The 8,003-nt window shown below is 36.7% G+C and overlaps 1 pseudogene; it reads left to right on the top strand.

Moving 5' to 3' along the window:
- Positions 1-5,704: 5,704 nt before the first annotated feature.
- LOC115853228 (zinc finger CCHC domain-containing protein 9 pseudogene) lies at positions 5,705-6,524 on the top strand (annotated as a pseudogene).
- The last annotated feature ends 1,479 nt before the right edge of the window (positions 6,525-8,003 follow it).

Here is an 8,003-nt window from a genome sequence, read left to right as displayed (position 1 = left end):
ATATTTGCAGCTTTTAGTTGAGACCACGTGCAGGTGGTACAGCGTGCAGGGTGGTGTAGGGAGGGAGGAGGGTAGGTGTTGGTGGAAAAAAATTTTTTTTCTGGCCTTGAAGCCAATGAAACCGTGATAGTGAAGAGAACAGGGTAAAGCTTTAAAGGGAAAGAAGCAGAAGGAAGATCCCAAAAGTCATCTGTCCACATCTCTGTCTAAACCTTGAACTATACATATACAGAGAAGATGCAAAGCAGCTGAGCTATTGGAGAAAGATCTGAACTGATATCGTCATTGCTGCTTAAGAAACAGAGTTTACAGTTTGAATTCAACCAAGATAACTGCCTGATAAAACAAAAGAATTAACATCCATCAGAGAAAATTACTAAACTCCAGAATCTATACAACTTAACACATATAATGTCCAGAATATTATCCAAAATTACTTAACACACACAGAACCAGGAAAATAGAACACATCATCAAGCTCAAAGAACATCCATCAACTGAGACAAATGTAAGATGACACAGATGTTGTAATTAGCAGACAAGAAATTGTTTGCATGTATTATAACTATCTTCAATGAATAAAAGAAAACATGCTCACAATGAAAGAATACATAAGAAACCTCAACAAAGAAATGAAAATAAAAAATGGAAATTCTAGAATTGAAAAATACAATATCTAAAAAATTTTTTAAATCACTAGGTGAATTAAACAACAGGATGGAGGTGGCAGAGAAAAGAGAAGTAAACTTGAAGCTGAAACATAGAAATTATCCAATTTAAAGAACAAAAAGAAAAAAGAGTGAGAATATAAATATAACCTAGCAGAGCCTCAATACATGTAGTCATAAAAGAAGAAGACAGGGAGAATGGGCCAGAAAAAATAATGGAAGAAATCAACGGCCAAATTTTTCTCAAATATTGTGAAAGACATAAATTTATAGGCTCAAGATGTTCAATGAATGACAAACAGTATGTTTCGTTATGTATATAAACAAATCTCATTAAGTCACACCATAGTCAAATGTTGAAAGAGAAAATCTTGAAAGAAGCAGGAGAAAATGTCATATTATATGCAGGAGAACAGCAATCCAATTAAGAACTGATATCTCATCAGAAATTATGAAGTCCAGAAGAAAGGAGAACAACATCCTAAGTGCTAAAATTGAAAACACAAAGAAATCCTGTCAACCCAGTATGCATGATCCAGTAAAAATCTTCAAGAATCAAAGAGAGATAATTTTCAGATAAAAGAAAACTAAGCACATTTGTTACCAACAGAGTTGCACTACAGGAAATGCTAAGGAAGTTTTCCAGACTGAAAAAAAATGATACCAAATAGGGCCTCAAATCCTCAGAAAGGAAACATTAGAAATGGAAAATATCTGGATAAATACAAAACTCTACTTTTTTTCCTCTTAATTTCTTTACAATATATGTGACTGTTTAAAACAAAACTGTATCACTGCCTTGTTGGTTTATAACATATGTAGAGGTAATACACATAATAACTAAGGCATAAGGAATAGAAGGGTATGATAGTATAAGGTTGCAAATTTTCTCCATTTTGTGTGAAGCACTAACTATAATAGACCATGAAAAGTTAAGGATACATTACAGGGCTTCCCTGGTGGTGCAGTGGTTAAGAATCCGCCTGCCAATGCAAGGGACACGGGGTCGAGCCCTGGTCCGGGAGGGTCCCACGTGCCTTGGAGCAGCTGGGCCCATGCGCCACAACTACTGAGCCTGAGCTCTAGAGCCTTCGAGCCACGGCTGCTGAGGCCCGCGTGCCTGGAGCCCGTGCTCCGCAACAGGAGAAGCCACCACAATGAGAAGCCCGCGCACAGCAACGAAGACCCAATGCAGCCATAAATTAATTAATTAATTAATTATTTTTAAAAAGGGAAATCTCTTTTTTAAAAAAGGATACATTACATACAGTTCTTAGAGAGACCATGGGAAAAAAATTTAAGAATTATAGCTAAAAGTCAATATATAAATTAAAATGGAATTCTAAAGTTATCCAAATAATCCAATAAAAGGCAGGCAAGGAGGAAAACAACCCAGTAGGGGCAAGGAGAAAACAAAGTCATAGGCCCAACCCTAACCATATTAATAATTACATTAAGAATTAATGGACAAAACAATCTAAGTAAAAGGCATAGTTGGTCACATTGGATGAAAATAAAAGCAAGACCCAACTATATGCTGTTTATAAAAATATATACATACTTTAAATATAAAGACAAAGATAGGCTGAAAGTAAATGGATGGTTAAAAAGAATACATATGCCATGCAAACAATAACCATAAGAAAGTGTGAGGAGTCTATTAATATCAGATAAAGCAGATATCAAAGCAACTATAGTCCAATAAAAAATTAATTAAAAAATAGATATTGAGACAAAGAAATTAAAGAAATAAAAAGAGACATTTCATGATGATGAAGGATCAATTCGACAAGAAGACTTGAAAATCTTAAGTATACATGTACCTCATAATAAAACTTCAAAATATGCGTGGTAGGGCTTCCCTGGTGGCGCAGTGGTTGAGAGTCTGCCTGCCGATGCAGGGGACGCGGGTTCATGCCCCGGTCCGGGAAGATCCCACATGCCACGGAGCGGTTGGGCCCGTGAGCCATGGCCGCTGGGCCTGTGTGTCCGGAGCCTGTGCTCCGCAACGGGAGAGGCCACAACAGTGAGAGGCCCGCGTACTGCAAAAAAAAAAAAAAAAATGCATGGTAAAAATTAACAGAATCAAAGGGAGAAATAGATAATTCCATGATCATAGTTGGAGGTTTTAACATCCACTCTCAGCAAGAGATAGAACAATTAGATAAATATAATCAACAAAGACATAGAAAATCTGAACAATTTCAACCACTCTGACCTGATATCTGTAAAATGCTATATCCAACAACTGCAAGAATACATATTCAAGTCTACATGGGGATCATTAGGAATCATGATATGCTGAGACACAAACAAGTCTCTGCAAATTTTAAAAGACTGAAATTATACAAACTGTGTTCTCCGACCACAGAGGGTTTAATTAGAAACCAATAACAAGATATCTAGGAAAATGCCAAATATTTGAACATTAAATGACACATTTTATTTTTATTTATTTATTTATTTATTTGCGGTACGCGGGCCTCTCACTGTTGTGGCCTCTCCCTTTGCGGAGCACAGGCTCCGGACGCGCAGGCTCAGCGGCCATAGCTCACAGACCCAGCCGCTCCGGGGCATGTGGGATCTTCCCGGACCGGGGCACGAACCCGTGTCCCCTGCCTCAGCAGGCGGACTCTCAACCACTGTGCCACCAGGGAAGCTGTAAATGACACATTTTAAAAGAATCCATAGGTCAAAAAATAAATCACAAGGGAAATATAAAAGTTTTAAAGAAATGAAAATTAAAATAGACTATATTAAAATAAGTGGCATGCACTAAATTAGTGCTTACAGAAAATGAAGAGTTTTAAATGCTTATATTAGAAAAGAATAAATACCTAAAATCAGTAACCTAGGTTTCTTATAAATTATAAAAGAAGAGCAGTGAAACCCAGATTAAGTACAGTTGACCCCTGAGCAATGTGGGGGCTAGGAGTACCAATCCCCCTGCAGCAGACAATCCACACACACCTTTTAGTAGCCCCCCCAATATATATTCAGTTCCTCCATATCTGTGGTTCTGCAACCACAGAATCAACCAATCCAGGTTCATGCAGCACTGCAGTATTCACTAGTGGAAAATACCCACATATAAATGGACCCACACAGTACCAACCTGTGCTGTTCATAGGTCAGCTGTATAAGGAAGGAAATAATAAAGATAAGAGCAAAAATCAATAAAATACAAAATGGACAAACAACTGAGAAAAATCAATGAAATGAAAACTGGTTTTCTAGAGAGATCAATAAAATTAACTCCTAGCTAAGCTGATAAAGAAACAAAGAGAGGGACGTCCCTGGTGGTCCAGTGGGTAGGACTCCAACGCAGGGGTGGGGAGGGCAGGTTTGATCCCTGGTCGGGGAACTAGATCCCGCATGTATGCCACAGCTGAGAGTTCGCATGCCGCAACTAGGAGTCAGCATGCCGCAGCAAAGATCCTGCTTGCCGCAACTGAGACCCCGTGCAGCCAAAATAAATAATAATAATAAAAAAGAAACAAAGAGAAGATATAAATGGTCAGTATCAGAAAAAAAAGAGGTAACATTAGTACAGACATCAAAAGGCTAACGGGGTTTATTATCAATAACTTTATGCCAATGTATTTGACAAGTTAGATAAACTGCATAAATTCATTGTAAGACAGAAATTACCAAAACTGACTCAAAAGAAAGTAAAAAATTTGAATAGCCTCATATCACTGAAAGAAATTGAACTTGTAAATAAAAACTTTTCCCTTAGAAAATTTCAGACCCAGACAGTTTCACTGGTATATTTTCCAAGTATTTAAAAAAGAAAAAATGCCAATCCTACATAAACTTCAGAAAATGGAGGAAGAGAGAATACATTTCAACCTATTTTAGGAGACCAGTATTACCTTGACACCAAAACCAGGCAAAGAGATGTGATCTCTTCGAAGAAAGAGAAAGAAAGAAAACTGCAGACCAATATCCCTCGTGAACACAGGCACAAAAACCAAAATTTTAGATACAAAATCTAATGACATATTTTAAAGGATAATACTTCACAACCATGTAGATTTAACACAGGAGTGCAATACTGGTTTAAATTAAAAATTCAATCAATGTAATGTACCATATTACTAAAATAAATGAGAAAAACATTTGATCATGTCAATAAATGTAGAAAAAGTATCTGACAAAATTCATGATTTAAAAAACTCTCCAAAAAATAGGAATAGAGGTGAACCTCCTCAACTTGGTATGAAAGTTTTTTGTTTTTTTTTTTTTTTTTAACCTACAGCTAACATGATACTTAATGTTGAGAGACTGAATACTTTTCTTCTAAGACCCGGAACAATGCAAAAATGTCCACTCTCACCACTGCTATTCAGCATAGTACTGGAAGTTCTAGTCAGGGCAATGAGGCAAGAAAAGGAAATAAAAGGCATACAGATTGAAAAGGAAAAAACAGAAGTCTCCTTATCTGCAAATGACATGATTGTATACTATTACAAAGTCTAAGAAATCTACAAAAAAAATTCTTAGAAGTAATAAGTGAAATCAGCAAGATTGTAGGATACAAGATAAACATTCAAAAATCAATTGTATTTCTGTATACTAGCAATGAGGACAGAGACACTGAAATTTAAAATATAAAACCATTTATAATCACTAAAAAAAACCCTTAGGTGTACGTCTAACAAAACATGTACGACACTTACATGCTGAAAATTTCAAAATGCTGATGAAAGAAATCAAAGAAAATCTAAGTAAATGGAGAGACGTACTACACTCATGGATAGGAGGACTCAACATAAAATATGTTAATTCTCCCCAAATCGATACACAGGTAAAATAAATTTTCTATCAAAATCCCAGCAAGACAGTTGGTTGTTTGGCCGGAGGCGACCCAACACTGGAGCCTACCCGGCTCCTTGGTGGAGCTAATGGTGGACTCTGGGAGGGCTCATGCCAAGGAGTACTTCCCAGAACTTCTGCTGCCAGTGTCCTTGTCCCCACGATGAGCCACAGCCACCTCATGCCTCTGCAGGAGACCCTCCAACACTAGCAGACGGATAAACATCTGATGAAGCCATGACCAGGTGGGCACGAGTTACTACCACACAGAACAAAAGACCCTTCCCTGCAACATCATGGGAGGACATGAAGAAGGGGTCCTTTGAGGGGAAAAGCCAAAACCTACCAAAGAGGAAACAACTTGAAGCCAATAGTCTGTCCCCAGATGCACCCCCAAGCAAAACACAAAAAGAATAAAAAGAAAAAGGAATATTCAAATGAAGATGTGAATGGATTCATGGAATATCTAAGACAAACTCACAGATGGTTCACAATGGGGAGATGATAGCAACAGACAGTCAGGAAGTCAGGGAAGAAATTGCAGTTGCTTTAAAGAAAGACAGTCGCCAGGAAGGAAGACGATTAAAAAGACAAGCAGCAAAGAAAAATGCAATGGTATGTTTCCATTGTAGAAAACCTGGCCATGGGATTGCAGATTGCCCAGCTGCCCTTGAGAATCAAGAAACAGGCACTGGAATATGTTACCGGTGTGGATGCACAGAGCATGAAATAACCAAGTGCAAGGCTAAAGCAGACCTAGCTTTTGGTGAATTTCCTTTTGTAAAATGTTTTGTTTGTGGGGAAATGGGACATCTGTGCAGATCTTGTCCTGATGATCCCAAAGGACTCTATGCTGATGGTGGCTGCTGCAGACTTTGTGGCTCTGTGGAACATTTTAAGAAAGATGGTCAGAATTCAGATCGAATGGTCACAGCTGGTCGCTGGGCAAAGGGAATGAGTGCGGACTGTGAAGAAATTTTGGATGTGCCGAAACCAAAGAAACCCAAAACAAAGATACCTAAAGTTGTTAATTTTTGATGATTAGTACTATCGTCTGTTAGCACCTCACTGTTAAACATTCAGAACTGGGCCTACTTCAAAAGTTGGAGCTGGACTCTCCCTTGGAGTCCTATATTGTAGATATCAGTATAACCTAGGTGTGGTCAAACCAGTTCCTGAGTTCTGTCCATCAAGGCACACTTCTACCATAGTTTGGAGAAAATCACTGAAAAAAGTATAATATGTTTAAAATGGATTTTCTAAAAGAATATATTTTTAACCAATAGAGCTTATGTGTAACTAAGTGGTTATATACCTGACTGTAACAATCATCTTTTTCTAAAAACAAAATTATGCATTAATATGAACTATCCCTAAACATAGGGTACCTGCTTTGCATTAGGAAATGAATTTTTGGTTATATTGTTTTCTTGGTTCAAAGTATCAATTTATTATCATATTAGAAATTAATTTATAATTGCCACAAAATCTGTATTTTTAAAATATTTAACAAAAACTTACTTGCTATTTAAAAAAAAAAAATCCCAGCAAGACTTTTTGAAGACATGGACAAGCTTATTCTAAAATTTACATAGAAAAGCAAAGGAAGTGGAATAACTAAAACAATTTTGAAAAAGAATAAAGTGAGAGAAATTATTCTACCTGATCTTTAAGACTTATTATATGGCTACAGTAATCAAGAGGGATAGATCCATAGATCAGTGGAACAGAATACAGAACCCAGAAATAGGCCCACACAAGTAGGGCCAACTGATTTTTAACAAAGTTGCAAAAGCAATTCAATGGGAGAAGAATAGTCTTTTTAACAAACGGTGCTACAGCAAACGGATATTCGAGGGTAAAAAAAATAAAGAACCTAAACTTCACACCTTTTACAATTAACTTTAAATGGACCATAGATTTAAATGTAAAACATAACACCATAAAACTTTTAGATAATAACACAGAAGAAAAATTCCAAGACCTAGGGCTAGGTAAAAAGTTCTTAGACCAAAAGCATCACCCGTAACATAAAAAATTGATAAATTGGACTTAATCAAAATTAAAAGCTTTTGCTCTGCAGAAGATCCTCTTAAAAGTATGAAAAGATAAGCATAGACTGGGAGAAAACATTTGCAAACCACATATCTGGAAAAAGAACTTATATCTAGAATATATTTTAAAACTCTCAAAACTCCACAGTAAAAAAAACAAACAATCCAGTTAGGGAATGGGCAAAAGACATGAAGAGACATTGTACTAAAGAAGACTTAGGGATGCAAATAAGCATATGAAAAAATGTTAAACATCACTAGCCATTAGAGAGATGAAAAATAAGATCACGATGAACTATCACTATGTACCTATTAGACCTAAAATTTTCAAAATAGTCACAATACTGGCAAGGATGCAGAGAAACTGGATCTTTCATACATGTCTGGTGGGAATGTAAAATGTTAGAGCCACTCTAGAAAACAGATTGGCAGTTTCTTTAAAACCTAAACGCACACTTAACCA

The sequence above is a fragment of the Globicephala melas genome, chromosome 4 (genome assembly GCF_963455315.2).
Source record: "Globicephala melas chromosome 4, mGloMel1.2, whole genome shotgun sequence".
In the NCBI taxonomy this organism is placed as follows: domain Eukaryota; kingdom Metazoa; phylum Chordata; class Mammalia; order Artiodactyla; family Delphinidae; genus Globicephala; species Globicephala melas.
Note: the sequence above shows the minus strand (reverse complement) of the source record. Positions and strands in the feature narration are given on the sequence as shown.